The following is a 21,075-nucleotide window of genomic DNA, read 5'->3' as shown; positions in this document are numbered from 1 at the left end:
TATTGGATAAAACTCCAGAGGTCTAACTGGGACACTTGGGTGGAGCAGTGATAAATGATGCAGCGTTCGAATTCTGTGCCCAGCGATTCTAAGAAAGCCAGACCCACTGTGACCCTGACCAAGATAAAGCGGTGGTAAAACAAGTACATGAACTCAATGTCCACACAGCTGTAGGCTGCATATTTGAAATAGATTTGGGTTGGGTTATATTAAACTCAGACAGATCTACAGTTTATGGGTGGATAAACATCACCACTATATTTTTGTTGAATAATAAACAAGTATGTTGTTAATATGGATTTATGGAGTTCAAAAAGCTGAAGCTCCAGCACTGGCATGGTTTTACCAGTTAAATGTAATAAAAATGCGCACTTATGTCCAACTGGTGCTCTCCTCGTACTATCTGCTCGTTCTATTCCTGAAATCCTGTGTGTTTAATTAGAGCTTCTTTTGTCTAATTCAAACGTGCTTGTGGTCTGACAGCGTACAATTTTAGAAAAAGTGAGTCTCGTATCAGTCTGTCAGAAGTTAATTACGGAGTCAAAGAACTAAAGAATAAAACGAACCAAACACCCGGCGCTTTGTTTTCTTTAAAAACACAGACGGGATTGTTGTGAATCGAGTCTCTGGATGTGTGACGTGAGGTCGTGTTGCTGGGGGCGCCGGATTCTGCCGATGCTGATCGCTCGTATCCGGTCTCGTAACAGACGAGCTATTTTCTCTCCATGCCAGGCGGTACAGGTGAGATTTACAGACCACGCCCCAATCTTCAGCTGAAATGAGCATCATGAGCATCTGCTCATATATATACACACACACACTGATCAGCCATAACATTAAAACCACCTCCTTGTTCTACACTCACTCACTTACCATACAGAAGCACTTTGTAGTTCTACAATTACTGACTGTAGTCCATCTGTTTCTCTGCACGCTTTTTAACCTGCTTTCACCCTGTTCTTTAATGGTCAGGACCCCCACAGGACCACCACAGAGCAGGTATTATTTAGGTGGTGGATGATTCTCAGCACTGCAGTGACACTGACATGGTGGTGGTGTGTTAGTGTGTGTTGTGCTGGAGTTTTTAAACACCGTGTCCACTCACTGTCCACTCTATTAGACACTCCTACCTAGTCGGTCCACCTTGTAGATGGTTGGTCATCTTCTAGACCTTCATCAGTGGTCACAGGACGCTGCCCACGGGGCGCTGTTGGCTGGGTATTCTTGGTTGGTGGACTATTCTCAGTCCAGCAGTGACGGTGAGGTGTTTAAAAACTCCAGCAGCGCTGCCGTGTCTGATCCACTCATACCAGCACAACACACATTAACACACCACCACCATGTCAGTGTCACTGCAGTGCTGAGAATGATCCAGCACCTAAATAATACCTGCTCTGTGGTGGTCCTGTGGGGGTCCTGACCATTAAAGAACAGCATGAAAGAGGGCTAACAAAGCATGCAGAGAAACAGACGGACTACAGTCAGTAATTGTAGAACTACAAAGTGCTTCTATATCACACCAGTACCACCAACACGACCATGTTATGGTCCTATGGGGGTAGATATATAGGGTAAGAAGGCAGCAGATGGGCTACAGTTATGAATTAGAAGGAATATAGAATTGAATTCACTCTTTCCTCCCTGTACGTTTGGGTCTGAGCTGGCAGCTGCTTCTCACCCAGAAACTGTGCGAATGTGCGTCTAAAATCCACGATGCCAGCTGGCCGTGTGATTCTAAGGTACGACCCATGCGGGCACCCGCTGATCAGACGCTGAATGGTTTTGGTCAGGATGATTGAGGAGAGAGAAAAAAAAGCAACGCCAATTCGGTTGCTTTAGCGTTCACCGTCTGCTGCATCCGCTCAGAAATCCATCTCTGAGTACAAATACCGCCGGCTCTTTCATTTCCAGCCAAACCGGCTGCCCTGCTCTCAACCCAGCCACACATACGTCTGGAAAACACACTTCTACAAAGCCGGCTGCAATCTGTACTCCCCGCGAGTGTCGCTGCTCTCGTTTCGGTTTGATTGAGGAATTTCCCAGAGTGCCCCCTCCAGGGAGCGGGGAATTAAACATTCATTACGTTCGTCCGGTGAATTGTCTTCAAAAGATTGTAAGAGCGACGCGGGCAGACTCCGGCTCTTTAAATCAACCAAGAAAAGAACTGTGAGAGGATTGAAGACACAATTTGCTGTTACGCTCCAGAGCCAAAAGTATGTGGACGCAATTTTTGCCTCCCGTTCCTAACCAGTCTGTGAAGTCAAGCATTCAGGCAAGCATTCTTCACAGCTCCACTCTTTCTAAAACAAAAGCAAAGCAGTGCAGAAGAACACCACATCTCACAAGATAGGACAACAGGAGCGCTTTCCATATAAAACATTCACTACCAAGTCCCAAACTGTCTTTGGAATCAATGTCGGCGGTTCATTGGAACAGCGTTTTCACATTTTTACAAGCGGGTCCAGGCAACACATCAAACTTATCAAAATATCAAGTTCATGAAAACACAACACATAATTAATAGTACTTAATGAATATAAACTAAACATAATTAAATATACTAATTAATAAAAAACAAAACATAATAAAACTTAATTAATTACTAAAAAACAAAATATAATTAAATATATTTATATAATAAAAACAAAATAAAATTAAATATATTAAATTAATAAAAAACAAAACATAATTAAATGTAATTAATTAATATAAACAAAACACAAAATTGAATATACTTAATTAATAAAAAGCAAAATATAATTAAATATATTTAATTAAGAAAAAACTAAACATAATTAAATATATTTAATTAAGAAAAAAAAAACAATTAAATATAATTAATTAACATAAACAAAACACAAAATTAAATGTATTTAATTAATGAAAACAAAACATAATTAAATACACTTAATAAAAACAAAACAAAATTAAATATATTTAATTAATAAAAAACTAAATATAATTAAATATATTTAATTAATAAAGACAAAACAAAATTAAATATATTTAATTAATAAAAAAACATAATTAAATGTAATTAATGAATATGAACAAAACACAAAATTAAATGTATTTAATTAATATAAACAAAACATAATTAAATATACTTCATTAATGAAAACAAAAAACAAAACTAAATATACTTAATTAATGAAAACAGTGGCAATCTGGTCCCACTGTGGTTTACAGGGTGAAACGTAAAGCCTCCACATGGGGGCAGGGCTCTAGACTAACGTTTTGCACTGGTTGCACTGGTGCACCTAACTTTTTTTCTTAGGTGCACCTAACTTTTGTGCTGGTGCACCTAAGAAAAATTTTCGACCGCATCGCATTTAACACCGCAGTTTTACAGGTTCACTTTTTTTTTTTTTTTTTTTTTAAATCACTGTCCATACAGGCAATATTGACTTGGAAATAACTAACAATCTGGTCAACATGGCCTCGTCTGATGATCTGTTTGCTGCTGCCTGACAATGAAGGGCAGTGGGGAGAGGGGACACTTGGGCAGTGCATTTATCGAGGCATGTAATGTGTTTTATAGATGCATTGTGCTTTTTCAGCCTTTCAATTCGAAATGTATTAGAACCAGTCACAAATATACTATTGCCGGCCACTGTCTTCTTTACAGTTAATTATAGTATTACAGACTAATTATAGCACACTTATAAAAATAATAGAGTAAATGTGTATGTATGTGTGTATATCTATTTATATGTGTGTGTATATTTAAAATTATATGTATATGTTTGTGTGTGTGTTAGAGTGTAATCTTAAATACAGTGCATTATATTATCGGCTTTACTGAATCTTTTACACAGATTCCCAAAATCGCTTGCGGTGCACTCACTGCGTATTTTGACTACATGTATTCTAATATATTTTGGTATTTTAGTTATTTTTATATTTTACTTAACGAAAATATTGTCGTGTTTTTACTTTCACTATCGCCGCACTTTACCGCTAGCATTAGCCACTTGCTACTGTAGAGGGTCGGCTCACCTAGCCGCTGTCCGGTGGGGATGCTGCGGGTCTTTTGCTGTGCGGTGGTGGAGGTGTGGGAATAAAGGCACACGACAGGGTCGAGTCACTTTAACTGTTTAGTCAGGACTTCAGTGAGCGTTACAACACTTTACACCGCCGAGCTCCAGAACCCGAACTTCCATTCTGGGGACATCCGGCGAGTCTCATATACAAAACTAAACTTACAGCAGAACGTCCGAACGCACGTGTATAAACCTGGTGCTGCATTCTGATTGGCTGAGCTGAATGTCGCTCACATATCACCGCTACAATATTGTCCCGCCCTTCACTATCTCTGATTGGTTTAGACCATGATATTAGCCTAATGTGTGTCTGTTGTTTTTTTTTTTCCCTCGGATGCCTGGTCGCACCGGTGCGACCTGAGATTTTTTTTAGTCGCACCATTGAGAAATTAGGTCGCATGTGCGACCAAATTGGTCGCACTCTAGAGCCCTGGGGGGCATTAGTGTAAAAGCAAATTTTTTTATCTGTCTGTTAAAATTTGTTTATTTAATTATTAATAGTGCAATTGATATTTTTTTTTGGGGGGGGTTCACGACCCAGAGTTAAAAAAAACCCTGCATTAGAAGATTAGCAGACCAGAGTTTCTATGGACAAACAATGACACACAAGTCTGATATCACCATGCTTAACTGTTCAAGCATTACTAGAGCACACCACTACTGGACTCTGGAGCACTGTCTGCAGAAAATGACCGCATAACAAAGCAGTTGTTTTCAATTTTTTTGCACATAAAACTCCGGTTTCTCCGAGCAGAAGGAAAAAAAATACGGAGAGTTTCATATCGTCTGGTGGAGCGGTGCATTGTGGGAGAAATGTGCTAACAGCGTAGGTGATGGCAGTAAACAGATGCACATGCTGACTCTACACACACAACAGGCATATGGGTAAGTCAGAGGGTGACATTAATAATTCCTCCCGCTACACACTCGTGTACCTGCTCCAGTTGTCCAAACCTTCTGCTAGTGGCTGTACAGCACGATGAGAGAGAGAGAGAGAGAGAGAGAGAGAGAGAGAGAGAGAGAGAGAGAAAGAGAGAGAGTTAATAAGAGAAGGGTATAACGTGCCTTTGGCTAACAAAGTACAATAGTGTCACCGAGTGTGGAGGAACGTGTAGGAGTAATAATACATATGTATGGGGTGATGAATACACGAAGACTCCTAGAAGGAAATGTCGCTTGTGCCTGTTTTATATGCAGATCTTTCATTAATGACCAAAAGAATGTGGACACCTGATTATATCGAGTTGACCAACCTCCCCAAGGCCCCTGTGGCCACATAAAGGCTCTGATCTCTGGAATTAACACTCCAGTTCAGGGTAAAACGGCGACCACAGAGCAGGTATTATTTAGGTGGTGGATGATTCTCAGCACTGCAGTGACACTGACATGGTGCTGGTGTGTTAGTGTGTGTTGTGCTGGAGTTTTTAAACACCGTGTCCACTCACTGTCCACTCTATTAGACACTCCTACCTAGTCGGTCCACCTTGTAGATGTGAAGTCAGAGACGATCGCTCATCTATTGCTGCTGTTTGAGTCGGTCATCTTCTAGACCTTCATCAGTGGTCACAGGACGCTGTTGGCTGGATATTTTTGATTTGGTTGGTGGACTATTCTCAGTCCAGCAGTGACAGTAAGCTGTTTAAAAACTCCAGCAGCGCTGCTGTGTCTGATCCACTCATACCAGCACAACGCACACTAACACACCACCACCATGTCAGTGTCAGTGCAGTGCTGAGAATGATCCACCACCTAAATAATACCTGCTCTGTGGTGGTCCTGTGGGGGTCCTGACCATTGAACAACAGGGTGAAAGGGGGCTAACAACAGTCAGTAATTGTAGAACTATAAAGTGCTTCTATATGGTAAGTGGAGCTGATAAAAACAAGGAGGTGGTTTTAATGTTATGGCTGATCAGTGTACTGCTTACTGGAGCTTACTGGAGCTTACTGGAGCTTTAAAAGATATAAAAGCTCAAGAGCAGCCACACATGACGAGCTGTGATCATAACAAGTCCAAACTACATCTTATGACACCGTACTAGACTAGTACGTAGACTAAAAGCACAGCGAAAGCTCATACAATATACATGAGCTACGCTAAAAAGTTTTTATACTCTTCCCCTTCTTCTTCTCTTTTTTTTAAATCTCATTCCCGTTAGTGCGTTTTAGAAGAGCGCGCTTTGCATTAAAGTGTCGGACGGCACAATGATTGACCTGCCCGGCGTCCTAATGCAGTGTAAAGCTCATTTTCACTTAACATGGCAGAACGTCTTGGAGGGGAACGGAGCCGCGAGCTGCTTTATGGTGTGTGCCGGCTCCATTATGCCAGGCCTTATTACGAAAACATTAAATAGTTAAGGTGAACTTATTTAAACTTTTACAAACTAATCCTCATGCCGGGAATCAATTCCTGCGATTGATGGAGCATACCTCTTTGGCTAAGTGCACTTTCTTGGAGTGCATTCAACTGGATCTTGATTAACAATTGTAATCAATCTAGACACCACGCTGCCCCCCCCCCCCCCCCCCACCCCACCCCACACACACACACACGTGTGTATACTCACACAACCCAGCTCCCTACGGCAGGCACTGACTCTGCTTGTAAATGTTGGTTTAAACTCACAATGTGTTTTTCACTTGATAGGACTCCTACATTGCACTGTTCGGTTTAGATAAGGAGCAACAGAATCCCTATTGACATGAGACAGTCCTTCTTAACTGTTAGCCTGCGGGTCGCGTGGGCAGTTCGTCCATTATTAATAAATGAAGGTCGCCTTCGTTTTACTTTTAAAGAAGTCTGTGCCCGTGCTAGTAAACGTAAAGAAATAAAATAATAAGAAAATGAGAAATGCTGCATCATCGTGCGTTCCTATACTATAAAAGCAATTTTCACACATAAGATCACACCAAACTACTTTACATGTAATTTTATTTGACTGAATTAGATTAATTCTAAACACTATCCGAATAGTTTATCTGCTGTTTTCTGTTTTTGGTCTCTTCACAGAGCTTAAGATGATCTGCCATGAAAAATGGGATAAACTGCCTAAAGTCCAAGTGTGCAAAGCTTGTAGAGAAGTATTAAGACTTACTACACGTACTGTCTATTTTATCAGCTCCACTTACCGTATAGAAGCACTTTGTAGTTCTACAATTACTGACTGCAGGTATTATTTAGGTGGTGGATCATTCTCAGCAGCTTTTAAATACCGTGTCCACTCACTGTCCACTCTATCAGACACTCCTACCTAGTCGGTCCACCTTGTAGATGTAAAGTCAGAGACGATCGCTCATCTATTGCTGCTGTTTGAGTCGGTCATCTTCTAGACCTTCATCAGTGGACACAGGACGCTGCCCACGGGGCGCTGCTGGCTGGATATTGTTGGTTGGTGGACTATTCTTAGTCCAGCAGCACAACACACACTAACACACCACCACCATGTCAGTGTCACTGCAGTGCTGAGAATCATCCACCACCTAAATAATACCTGTTCTGTGGTGGTCCTGACCATTGAAGAACAGGGTGAAAGGGGGCTAACAGTATGCAGAGAAACAGATGGACTACAGTCAGTAATTGTAGAACTACAAAGTGCTCCTATATGGTAAGTGGAGCTGATAAAATGGAAGGAGGTGGTTTTAATGTCGGAGTCCTTTCAGTCTCGGTGCTATTTTGGAGATGGACGTAATCCCAAACACAAACACTGTGCTCCTCTCACCTGTGTAAGATCTGTCTGGGATTCTGCACAACCAAATATTTGATGCATCAAGGATTTATTCGGTGTCTACATATTGATTCAAACAGGGAATAAATTCCTCCACTCGCTCTGAGCGTACGTGGTTCTATCTTGGTTAAACAGATGACGGACCGTCCGGTCACGCTACCGGTTTATCCGTTACACCAAGTCCCACAATCCATCACGAATAAACGCCTGTGTGTTCTGTTCATGAGTACATGCACAAAGCCGTGTAATTAGGTGCTAACAAGTGCATAATATCAAGCGTATAGTCATGTGATCTACACAGACAAACCCCGGCAGTAGTAAATAGCTTGTACTGAACAGATCATTAATATTGGTATTGAGTTCGGTGCCGCACAGACACAGCCAACAGCTCAGAATAATGGTTAGATTTTACCACGGTAGGTAATCTGAGTCCAGTAAGTACAAATCCTGGCCAAATTAATGAATTATAAGCCAGCCCACCAGTGCTGAGATCTAAAGTTTGAAGGTAAGACACATATTGACAGGCTTTCCTTATAACTGCTGCACTTGCGACCCCTGCTGGCTGGACCGCCACTATACAGACCCATACACGGATACAGACCCATACAAACACACACACACATATATACAGTATATACATATATACATACATACATACATACAGTACATACATACATACATATATACACCTGACTGGACCGCCACTATACAGACCCATACACAGATGAGGTCAATGAACTGTGTATTGTGTCTCATTTACACTCACTAGGATTAAAATAATCTAAATTCTGAGCAATGGTAGCTCTGGTGTTGGTGTGTACTAGACACCACTGCATATACGTCCTTCGGTATCAATGAGTCTTGGGCGCCCAACAACCCGCCGCAGTTTGGAACACCATTGGTGAGTACTTATCATTACACGTGTATTATGAAGACAGTATAACCCAGTGGTCTGGCCTGTAATTCAGCACGTAAACTACGAGTAACTACCAACAAATCAACATTTAATCGATCCAGCACACTTCATTACACCATAACAAGCGGCTGAAGTTCTCGGAGGCGGCTCCGACGACGACAGCGAGTTAATATTTCTCCGAGCTTCCACCTTTCTGACTTTTCCATCACTGCCAGCGCTTGTATCTGGCCGTCAGTGATATTTAGAGGGGACAGGCTGAAAATTGGAATCTGCAGCAGACATGGGACTGGATAATGTAATATATCCAGTCTGAAGGCTGCTGTCATGGCCTAAATGAACCACCTTGTCTAGTACTGAATGACACAGGAGCAGAAAATTGGACAAATCATTACTTTACAGATTGGTCGATGATATTCGAGTGATTATTGCGCACGGATTCGGATTGGAAAGTCGCCGGGAAATGCGAAAATTGTGCTTATAATTTAGATGCAAATGATGCTGGTGTGGTTTAAATACAGGTTAGCGAGGTCATAATGTTTATAGCACTAAATATACTAACTATGTGGTCGAAAATATGTGGACATCCTTCCTAAGGACTGTGCTCAGGTTTTATTAAACAGGTTTGTGGCTGCTCCAGTCAGTTTGGTGTAGAGCAACTCCGAGAGCCCAGACAAACCTCGACTCCGCTAAACATACAGATCAGACTGTTTTGTGTAACTGCTGGACTGCACTTCGATTATCTCCACAATCCCAAAAACATTTAGGCTGCACAGAATGATCTCCTTCTTCTGCTTTGTTTATGATCGATCCGGAGCGTCCGTGGTATTTTCCACTCAGAGAATCGCGAGTAAATTTGCAGCCGAGACCCCGCCGACTGCCACGCGAGACGTCTTGCATACCAAGCGCGTCCTGAAAGCCTCGGCAGCGTCGCCCTCTGCTTTCGCGCGGCTCTTAAAATTTCGCTCACATTTCCCTGGGCACGGCGCAAAAGATAAAGGGTGAAAATCAAGTCAATCATTGCGGCCGGGGGAGAACAAAGGCGAGAGTTTATATTTATTCATTTATTTTACAGCAGGAGAAGAGAGGGCTTTAAGAACTTCACAAGGGGACCGACCTTAAGGGAGGGTCTTATATCTTATATGACCAAAATTATATGGACGTGCTAGTCTTATATGACCGAAACTATGTGGTTCATGACTAGACCCTTTCTCTTTCTATGTCAACACTGCACGGTGGCTCGGTGGGTAGCGCTGTCGCCTCACAGTAAGAAGGTCCCGGGTTCTGTGCGGAGTTTGCATGTTCTCTCCGTGTCTGCGTGGGTTTCCTCCCACAGTCCAAAAACTAAAACACAAAGTCAGGTTAATTGGAGACACTGAATTACCCTATAGGTGAATGTGTGTGTGTGTGTGCCCTGCGATGTTACTGTGTGCCTTGCGCCCATTGAAAAGCTAGGATAGGCTTCAGAACCCCCCCCCGCAACCTTAATTGGATAAGCGGTTAAGAAAGTGAGTGAGTGAGTAAAATAATATAGATTGAAGAAAATAACACTCTAACCAGCATAACTATAAGAGGGTCTTATATCTTATATGACCATAATTATGTGGACATGCTTAATTATATCTTCCAGAAATACTGGGATATACTAAGACAAGACACTTGTGTATGGATTTTAGAAAAGACTCCCAGGAACCCCCAGTATTGACTGAATGGCCAGAAAGACTGGATGCTGGTTGTTTTAACAGGTAAGGCAGGACTGGGGGGTTCACATCCCTCCTCATACCAGTATACAGTCAGGTATCCGAATACTGAACGCCCTATCATACGCAAGTCCCACGTTCGAATTCTAGCAATGCCACAAACAATGATGACAACGCCAGTTTCATACCAACACACTCTGCAACATGGCATTAAAATCTAAACTGGTGCTTTACGTTACTCTCAGTACACAGATCAGAAATATAAAACTGATGGAAGACCTGATGGATGCAGAATTAGTTTTACTTCATCACTCACACTTATTTAGAATCACGAGCGGATTAAATCCTCCCACATCGGGTCACATGAATCCTTGGTTTTAAGAACCCTCAATCAAATCGACTCATTTATTATGTTTAAATGCATCCTAGAACACAAGTAGCACAAAAATAGCTCATAAAAAAGCAGACAAACTCACCGGCTGGTGAGAGTCCTCACACTCGTCAGCAGCTGGTAGGAGTTCTGATCAGCTGGATGAAATCGGGGTCGCTAATGATTTAGTTCTTCCTCAGTTCTTGATGCTCCTGCGGGTAAAGAAAACGCAAACGTGCGTTTAAAATTACAAACGCCAATTGCTTGAAGGCGTATATTTATTTATTTATTAGGATTTAACGTCATGTTTTACACTTTGGTTACATTTAATGACAGGACAGGTAGTTACTGCGTACACAAGATTCATCAGTTCTAGTTTTTAATGTCACACAGTGATGGACAATTCACCTCACTGTAGGAGGAACCCACACAGACACGGGGAGAACATGCAAACTCCACACAGAAAGGACCTGGAGACTGAACCCAGAACCTTGTTGCTGTGAGGCGACAGTCCTACCCACCACTTTGGGACAGGCGTTTTTATCTTCCAGTTCAATGACCTGCTCAACCCTGCTGAACACTTTAGGTATGAATCGGAACTATGACTGCAAGCCAGGCGTTCCTCTGCAAGCCTGGCCTGATCTCACAAATGCTCTTCTGATAATTCGAATCTGCCTAATTTGGCCGCAAGTTGGTTTATAACGGAACCGAACATGTAAGTAGATCAGGGTCACGTGACCACACGTTTGGTCATTAATTGTAGGTTCTATAATCGAACTTAAGGGTAAAAAATCGAGGCTGAATGAACTTTATATGAGCTGAATTAATAATACATGGAGCAATTAGAGCTAGATGAAGCAGGATCTGGAGAAACCAGAAAGAAAACCGTCCATAAGTCAGTTAAACAAACCAAATCAAAGTTTCAAAACTTCAGAAACTTCACTTTTCACAAGTTAAACCGCTTCATTATTCACAGCTCGATGATCCTGCATTAAAAAACCACCAAGAGCAGCTTTAAAGTAGCAGGTACGAGGCGTGACGGCGCATCATCATTTAAATGAATCTAATCGCAGCCTCGTTATAACCGAGGATTTCGGCTCCGCTAATGAATTTCCGCTTCTATTTAGCTCCTGGCCAGAGCCGCTCCGCAGATCCTGAACCCAGTTCGGCTCTCATAAAGCACCCGGTTGCGTGCCAGATGAATGAATTAAACTCAGGGCTTCATCATTTTTCTGTGGTGCAACACCGGTCCGTGTGCGATTCATCAGCGTTCGAGTGGTTTTACATACTCGGAGGCGAGAGACGGCATTAATTTCATTAATTTGGTGGAATTTATGAGTCATTAATCGGAGCGGGAGGACGTGATACGAGGGCGAGCGAGCGAGCGTAGAGAATTCCAGCAGAAAGCAGAGCGCGACGCCAGCCTAAAGTTATTACATCTCCTGTTTGAACCCGCACACTTTTCTTTCTCTCTTTATTTTATGCTGCTAGTTGGTACCCTGGTGACCCGGCTTTTAGCATCTGTGGGGTTTTTTCACATAGAAAACATCACAGCACACAACAGAGAAACATCATTAACTGGTTCCAAATTATAAAGCACCACATAGTTTGTCCTGTTTGCCTTAATTTAATGTGGTATAATTTCCCTATGGGTGTAAAACAGGAAAAAGTAAATGGAAATCATTGCATTTAGCAAAGTCATGTGATTTAAAACCTGAACACTCGTGCTAAGTGTCCACTGTGTACATCTGTCTGTCTGTCTGTCTGTCTGTCTGTGTACCTGTCTATCTATCTACCTATATGTCTATCTGTCTGTCTGTCTACCTGTCTATCTATCCATCTGTCTATCTACCTGCCTATCTATCCATCTGTCTGTCTGTCTGTCTGTCTGTCTGTCTGTCTGTCTGTCTGTCTGTCTATCTATCTATCTATCTATCTATCTATCTATCTACCTGTCTGTCTGTGTACCTGTCTATCTATCTACCTATATGTCTGTCTGTCTGTCTGTCTGTCTGTGTACCTGTCTATCTATCTACCTATATGTCTGTCTGTCTGTCTGTCTATCTATCTATCTATCTATCTATCTATCTAACTGTCTGTCTGTCTGTCTGTCTGTCTGTGTACCTGTCTATCTATCTATCTATCTATCTATCTATCTATCTATCTATCTATCTATCTATCTATCTACCTGTCTGTCTGTCTGTCTGTCTGTCTGTCTATCTATCTATCTATCTATCTATCTATCTATCTATCTATCTATCTATCTGTCTGTCTGTCTGTCTGTCTGTCTGTCTGTCTGTCTGTCAGACTATCTGTCTGTCTGTCTATCCATCACACAGCAGCAGGTACTAATATGATGCACATACTGGATTCTCTGGGGTTTCTGGTAACTTCTGCCTGCTGCATGACACCAGCGATGGTCGAGTTGAAGGGCACAGGCTACGATACGGTTCCTCCGACATGTATGAATCCACCCACCACATCCTCGAGTCTCAGTGCGGAGAGACGCATGTTTACTTTATACTAAATACATGACAAATGAATCAACCATTAGTGCTGTTAAAATTGTAATATTTAATATGTAGTATGTTGTATGTGGTTTGAGACACAATCTTGTCAGCAAATATTGCCATAGTAAATAAACCCCGTCCAGACCTCTACCTGTATTCTAAATCGATGCTAATGAGTTCTGACCCCTGCTACGGACCTTAATTACAATTTAAGAATAAGCATTAATAAGAGGGAAACACCCGCCTGAGTTCGGCACGCACTATTGTTCATTCTTCAACCCAGCAAGTCCCAACACCGCTCATTCCACCCAATAATCTCCCAAAACTCTATCAGTCTCCATCAGTCAATTATGAACCTGAAGCCAGAGGCTTATCCCCGAGCTCCGCCGCAAAATAAGATGCAAAGCCACGATCCTAAAAGAGGCTGGGAAATAAAACACGGCTCTAAGCAACTGTCCCGGAGCGCCAGACTCAGATCATTTAAACACATAAGCAGATTCTCCCAGCGCCGTCATTAACGCCGGCGGTGCGTTTTATCCGCCGCACCAATAAAGAGCTAATAAAGAGGTGATGCTGAAGGAACAGGGGTATTTCAGGCAGAAGAAACATGGAACCACGTTGGCCTTGGGGTTATGACTTACAGCCCTCCTAGTCTATCTTTATTTTGGACATTTTTGATAAATGATACATTTGTTCTCTTCTAATTATAAACACTCCAGTCAAATCGATTGATCGGTCAGTTGTCAATCATGTTCATTTGCAACTGGTACTTAGATCCTGACTGCTTTATTTTGGCCAGACTCACAATCATGAAACAATCAGGTCAATCTGAGGTAAAAAATACACCCCAAACAAGGTGCTAATTAATTACAGAACTTTATAAGCAATCCAGTTCACCTACTGGCATACTGGGGGGTAGGAAAAAACTGCAAAAACCTGCCAGTCATGCCAGTGTGCCCCCTTTTGATTAGGTTTATTATTATTAGCACTATTGGTTTTATTAGTGGTAGTGGTATTTTCTTTTATTTTATCATATAATAATAATAATAGTAATAATAATAAATACTACTACATTCAATAATACTAATACTACTACTACTAATAATAATAAATTGTAGCAATAACAATAATAATAATTATTATTATTTTTATTATTATTATTATTATTCATATTATTATTTTATTATTATCATCATTATTACTATTGCTATAATTTATTATTATTATTATTATTAGTGTTATTATCATTATTATTATTATTAATATAATTTATTATTATTATTATTGCTTTAATTTATTATAATTATTATTATCCTTATTAATATTATTATTGCTATAATTTTTAATATTAGTATTATTATTAATAATAATAATATTATTATTGCTATAATTTTTAATATTAGTATTATTATTATTATTAATATTCTTATTTTATTATCATTATTATTATTGCTATAATTTATTATTATTATTAGTAGTAGTAGTAGTATTTTATTATTATCATCATTATTATTATTATTATTGAATTACTCACCCCACAATGGCTGTTTTACACAAATTCTGATCTGAATATATGTGTGAATATATACAACCATTTGAAGGAAGTACACTACATGACCAGAAGTATTTGGACAGGTGAATATATGCTTGTTGTTTATTCCATTCCAAAACCAAGGGCAGTAATGTGGCGTCCTTCCCATTATTCACTGCTAAAACCACCTTCGCCCTTCTGGAAAGGCTTTCCACAAAAATCTGGAGTGTGTCTGTGGAAATTTTTGTTCTCATTCATCCACATGCTAAAACAGGAGAGAGCCTTCCCTAAACTGTTGCCACAAAGTGGGAAGCATGTAGTAAATAAAGCTCAGATGTATAATAGAAGCTTGAGGTTGGGCGAGTTATGAACCTGGCAGCCCGGTGCTAACGAGTCTGATGGAGTTTTCTGCACGTCGGCCTGATTTAGAACTCGGCGGCCGTATTTTCCGGCGGATTGATGACCGAGGCTCTCGACCCAGACCGCCGAGTAGAAAAAAAAAAAAGATTATGAACAATTAAGACAGTCGTCTCTGACAGAGGCCATTCGTTTCTCCGCGCGCTGGCCTGTCTGTAGATAATGTTTACCATAAAACTTCTTTAAACAAGCCATCGAGTCGGGAAACTTCCCCATCGCTTTGCCATCACGCTGATATATGGAACCATTTCACCAAACCAAACATACTTCAAAACATTATTAGTGCCATTCCCGCGGTGGGGAGCGCTCACGGTGGTTTGGCACGGGCATTTCGTGGTGATGGAGTGCCTTCCCGTCGGCGCACACACACGAGGAAATGGAGAAATTTATCAGATTTACCAGTTGGCTCTTCCAAGTTGCTGAAAGAGAGTGTGCGAGTCGCTTTAGCTCATGTCGTGGATGTCAAACAGGCGTTTCATATGCATGTAAATCAGCCCATCAGATGGCAAAGCGAAGAGGTGTGCGTTTAAAGTAATGGGCCAATTTTTGTCGGGTCTATTGAGCATGAGATTCAGGCATTAGGAGAAACGCCATCGCTCAGCGCGCTCGTGACAGCCTTTCATTTCCAGCTTGGCGGAATGAACACACGTGTACGGCGGCTGTTTGCCGAGATATATCCGAATCATCACGCAGCTGCTCCCGTGCCACGCGAAATGACTTTTTTTGCGCTAATGATGGATCGCCCCGTTACCTGCCGCTTACGGAGGTAAAGGTGCAATTAGAGTGTTTTTCCTGCCTTCACGGAAGCGTTCGTCTCGCTCTTCATTCCGGTAGGAATTGGTTTTTCGGTTGCGAGGTCTTCTGCTCTGGTTATGAATTTGACACTTCATGACGATCCTGATGTATATTTGCATCGTAGGAACGTTTTAAAGCCACTAATTCTTGCCGTCGGGGGGAAGAAAGGCAAGACTAGCTCACTTTTTAACTCCAAATTCCTCCAGAAGATCTGCTTTGTCCCGGGGCCTCTCGTTACTAATAAATCTTTAATATTAAATCAATCTATCTCCGCTGCCAGGCTTCTCATCCCTTCCCCTCGCTGACCCCCGTGGCTCCTCGACGTGTCGAGTCCTAAACCGTGGCAGACGTTTTTAATAATCGCGGCAAGGTCAAAGCCTCGAGGCGTCGGCGCCGGCGTAATTAGGAATCTCTCCTAACCTGAACGCAGACAGCGGGTCCTGGCTGACGATCTCGGGTCTCGCATCTCGCATCTTTTCTTGTCTCATTATGGCGCCTGCCGTGCCAGGCTGCTCCCACTTTGATCACTCCGAGATCCCGGGAGGGTAGGGTGGATTTTCCCGGTGGCTGTTCAACATGTGCCAACGAGAGCGGCGAGGTCACAATTAGGTACCCCGGTGAGCCGGGGCTCGGGCACACATCATTTATTGCTCTGTCCTCCGCGAGGAAGGATGCTTCTTCTGCTCCGGCTTACTGCAGTTCCTATGTTCCTCACATGCTTTGTGGTCTTACAGAGGAGTTTTCTTTGCAGGAAAGGATTTTTAGTCTAGCCAGAGAGAGCCAGGGCTTTTCATCAAACTGTAGTCAGGAATAGGAGCGAGAGAAAAAAAAACAAGGCAAAAACTGTCTATATTATCTGGTGTTCGGATTTATTTCTAAATTAATTATATTACACAGTAATATAAAGCTCAGACCAATATGGAGAGACAAGAGCATCAGCCTCAAAGTCAAACCCTGGTCATCTCCATCTTTCTGTACGCCTCTGAGTCCTGGACCTTAAGAACTACAGCGATGGATCCAAGCAGTCGAGATGAGATGCTACAGAACCATCCTTGGCGTCTCCTATAAAGACCGCATCACACACGCACCATCAGGCAAGCCATCGGACGATACGAAGACCTCCTCACAGTAGTTAAAAAGAGGAAACTAAAATAGTATGGCCTTGTCACAAGAAGCAATGGCCTTGCCAAAGTCATTCCGCAAGGAACCATCCAAGGATCCGGAAGAAAGCAGTGGGCCGACGACATCTCAGAATGGACCCAGAGGAGCTCTGCGGACACCCAGGAGATAGCACATGACCGCCAAAAATGGAGAGGACTGTTGAACGTGTCAGCCCAGCGCCCCCACGACCACCCGAGGTCAAGGGACCGGGGACCGGTGACCAGTGACACAGTAATTATGAACACTCGGATGTACTTACGTGATCAAAAGCATGTACTAACCCCAATCATTGCCAACAGGTAAATAAAACCAATCGTATTAGATAAATATGCTCCTATATTGTTTGAACAGTTTGGGGAAGGCTCTTTTCTGTTCCACCTTGGCATAAAAACATGATTGGATAAGTTTAGTGTGAAGAAACTTCAGAGAACTGAACAGTGCCTAATCAATGACCTAATCAGCAATGACAACCTCTGAGATGAATCGGAACATCTACTGCCAGCCAGGCCTTCTAGTTAAACATTAGAGATCCACAGACGCCAAACAGGAAGCGCCAACTTTGTACGAATGCCCGTGGTTTTGGGATTTTATGTCAACCAAGCTCATAATACGGTTATCACAGATATCTGGTCATACAGTGCGTGATACATGGATCTAGTGGTCAGTAATGTAAGGCTACTGGGTCCGTATTGGTTCTTAAGGATCGTATTAATTCTGTTTCCATCGCTTGGATCCAAAATGCATAATTAAAGCAAAGTCCCACCCCCCAACCAAACGACACGGTGCAACTGTGTGCAAGGAGGACCTTTATTTTAGTGCTGCAAGCATTCATGTTATCTGGTGCCTCGTTGCTCCTTATTGTATTGTTATATTGTTATATTGTATTGTTGTATTATTATTGAATTATGGCTCAATTAAGGTTTGTGACCTTAGAACCCGCATTAAAACCAAAGCTACCAGGAATCACCGCTCTACACTCTATACTCCATCCATCTGGCGTCCCCGGGAACGATCCTGATTTTTATTTTTTTTATTTTTTTCCCTCTACACCTGATGATCGCACAATTAATTAATCAGTCATTAGGCTCAATTTATCAAATGCAGCGGGGGTAATCAGCGCGCGGACGCTCCTCAGGGAGCCCCGATACGTCTTAATGATGAATTCATCCTGAGAGGGCAAACAGGACCGCAGTCAACACGCCGCGGGTGATGGAAATATTAAATACTCCTCTTTTTTTTTTCTGGAGCTGGACATATTTCCTAAGGGAATTTCTCCACCAGTGCTGTTCACGGCGGAGTAAAAGGAGACTTCCATCACATTGCTTTATCTGTCATCGAATAAGCCGGAAGTGACATTCTGCCGATAGAAAAATGCCACGGCGTCGATCATTAGGTGTACGTTCCGAGCGGTCAGGGGGCCGCCGACTGTACTGCACAAAGGTCAGCAAAGCCAAGACGTCCTTAACGTCAAATATAAATCACTTCAGAGAAACGCAGACGTTTATCACCAAACAGTAATGAACTCATCTTTTAGGAGCTTGTATTTCTGTTTCTTAAAACCACCTCATTTCTACACTCACTGTCCATGTTATCAGCTCCACTTACCATATAGGAGCACTTTGTAGTTCTACAATTACTGACTGTAGCCCATCTGTTTCTCTGCATGCTTTGTTACCCCCTTTCATCACCACAGAGCAGGTATTTATTTATTATTTAGTGCCACTGCAGTGACACTGACATGGTGGTGGTGTGTTAGTGTGTGTTGTGCTGGTATGAGCGGATCAGACACAGCAGCGCATCACTGCTGGACTGGGCAGCGTCCTGTGACCACTGATGAAGGTCTAGAAGATGACCGACTCAAACTGCAGCAACAGATGAGCGATCGTCTCTGACTTTACATCTACAAGGTGGACCGACTAGGTAGGAGTGTCTAATAGAGTGGACAGTGAGTGGACACGGTGTTTAAAAACTCCAGCACAACACACACTAACACACCAGCACCATGTCAGTGTCACTGCAGTGCTGAGAATGATCCACCACCTAAATAATACCTGCTCTGTGCTGGTCCTGTGGGGGGTCCTGACCATTAAGGAACAACATGAAAGGGGGTAACAAAGCATGCAGAGAAACAGATGGACTACAGTCAGTAATTGTAGAACTACAAAGTCTTTCTGAATCTGAATCCATTGTATATGTGTATATTACCACCTTAATTTCTAAACGTAGACCATCCTCTTTAAAAAACCAGCCAGTTCCTCTCACCTGTGAATAATCTCTCAAGACCGATGAAGTCCACTGAAATTGCCACTAAGAGAACAGTGGATCCATCTTCTATCCTGAGAAAGTGTTATTTTGAAAACCTTGGGGGTTTTGAGCAACAAAACTGTTCCGATTTCCACTCGGGGCACATCTTTTCCGGGCGGAGCGGCATGAAATCACCTACTCTGTGTGAAAATGAATCCGGAGGCTGTGGGGAACAGACGACGGGGCGGCATGCATGGAGACGAGCATAAAATGACTCACTGACTCGATCCTGAGATCTCTGAGGCTCTTAAATGTACTAAAAATATGTATATATATGTTTTTAGATGTAGCCAGATCTGACAAAATATCTGATCTGTGTTCAGTGCCAGACACCAGACAGTATCTGTGGTTCTGATGTTCTGGGTTCAGTGCAGCCTTTTGCACATGTTTATGTGGTTTTTATTCCCCCATCTGCCAAAAATATGCAAAGAAGTGGACTTGCTGTTCCAAATTACAATATATATACATATATATATATATATATACCAAGGAAATTCAAAGGTAGGCGTGGGTGCCGGCAATGGTTCGACAACCTAACTGGGGTATATTCATGTATGGTATCCATAGTTTAAGGGTGGCGCCACATCTAACGCAGCATTCACTGACACCCAGGTACAAGTTACACTTCCACTCAAAGCCATTCCTAAAAGGAAAATAGATGCTAAGCTAGATGTAACTAAAAATATCAGAATACATGAGCAGCCTTAACTAAAGCTTCGTTTTGGACAGATAAATAAACAAGTTTGTCAACAAGAATATTCAACATGTTCAACACAGTGTAGGTGGTCCTGGACACGGGGTTCTGGCACAAGTGGCACCACTGCCAATGGAAATCTCAACACATGTGAACACCTCACAACAAGCTTGATGTACCACTGAGCCACTGATGTTGTCAAAAGAGCTCAGACCAACCGAGACATGGACTACGGCATCTGAAGCCAACTTCTTTACGTCCTGAAGTAGACCGACATACAAAACATCTCGAGGGGGTAAACAATAGACAAGTGCCCAGGTTTCCACATGATTATGGGCATAACAGGATTGCTCAGATACCTGCGTGCCCCGTGAAGGTGCTTTAGACGACGGACAAGAGTTGGCATGGGCACTCGGACACCCTGCGTTGTGACCCGTTCCCCTACATTACCAATATAATGCATTTTTAGCTACTGAAGCTCTTCTATAAGTTCGTACCGTATGAAATGACCCTCATCAATGAGTCGTAGTGAAGTACGGTCAGTGGGTACCCAAACAAAGCTGCCTGTGAGCCTTGCTTGCTATTTATCGCATCGATTAAGCCCTTATCCTGTATATATGCTCATCATATCTGCTGCATAACTACCATCAGCCCAACGTTTAATAGGTCCCTGACCAGAGCATGCACAACTGCTATAAAATAAGCATTACCATGCACATTTCTGTGGGTGGACCTAATGTTTTGGCTCATCGGTGTATATGTAGGTAATGTAAAACTTTTAAATATGACTGTAATTTAGGTCCTGCATATTTTTAAGCTCAAACGTGACGTGTTCATAATGAATCAGGATTTTGCCGGTAACCGAACGCCACTCACTCGCACAACTAGGACGTTTTATTTACAAAAAAAAAAC

At 42.2% G+C, this 21,075-nt stretch overlaps 1 long non-coding RNA gene across 7 annotated transcripts in view; it reads right to left on the bottom strand.

Moving 5' to 3' along the window:
• The window catches only part of LOC134304109 (uncharacterized), a 226,961-nt gene that overhangs the window by 176,360 nt on the left and 29,526 nt on the right, over positions 1 to 21,075 (bottom strand). For 5 of the 7 annotated variants that reach the window (XR_010007748.1, XR_010007756.1, XR_010007754.1 and 2 more), the window contains 2 exons: positions 10,857 to 10,962; positions 4,979 to 5,010 (listed from right to left, as the gene is read on the bottom strand). This is a non-coding gene — a long non-coding RNA (uncharacterized LOC134304109). Of the gene's footprint in view, positions 1 to 4,978; positions 5,011 to 10,856; positions 10,963 to 13,116; positions 13,263 to 21,075 lie in introns of those variants that run through there. The other 2 variants (XR_010007751.1, XR_010007749.1) reach the window with 2 other exon arrangements.

This window comes from Trichomycterus rosablanca, chromosome 27 (assembly GCF_030014385.1).
Source record: "Trichomycterus rosablanca isolate fTriRos1 chromosome 27, fTriRos1.hap1, whole genome shotgun sequence".
NCBI lineage: Eukaryota > Metazoa > Chordata > Actinopteri > Siluriformes > Trichomycteridae > Trichomycterus > Trichomycterus rosablanca.
Note: the sequence above shows the minus strand (reverse complement) of the source record. Positions and strands in the feature narration are given on the sequence as shown.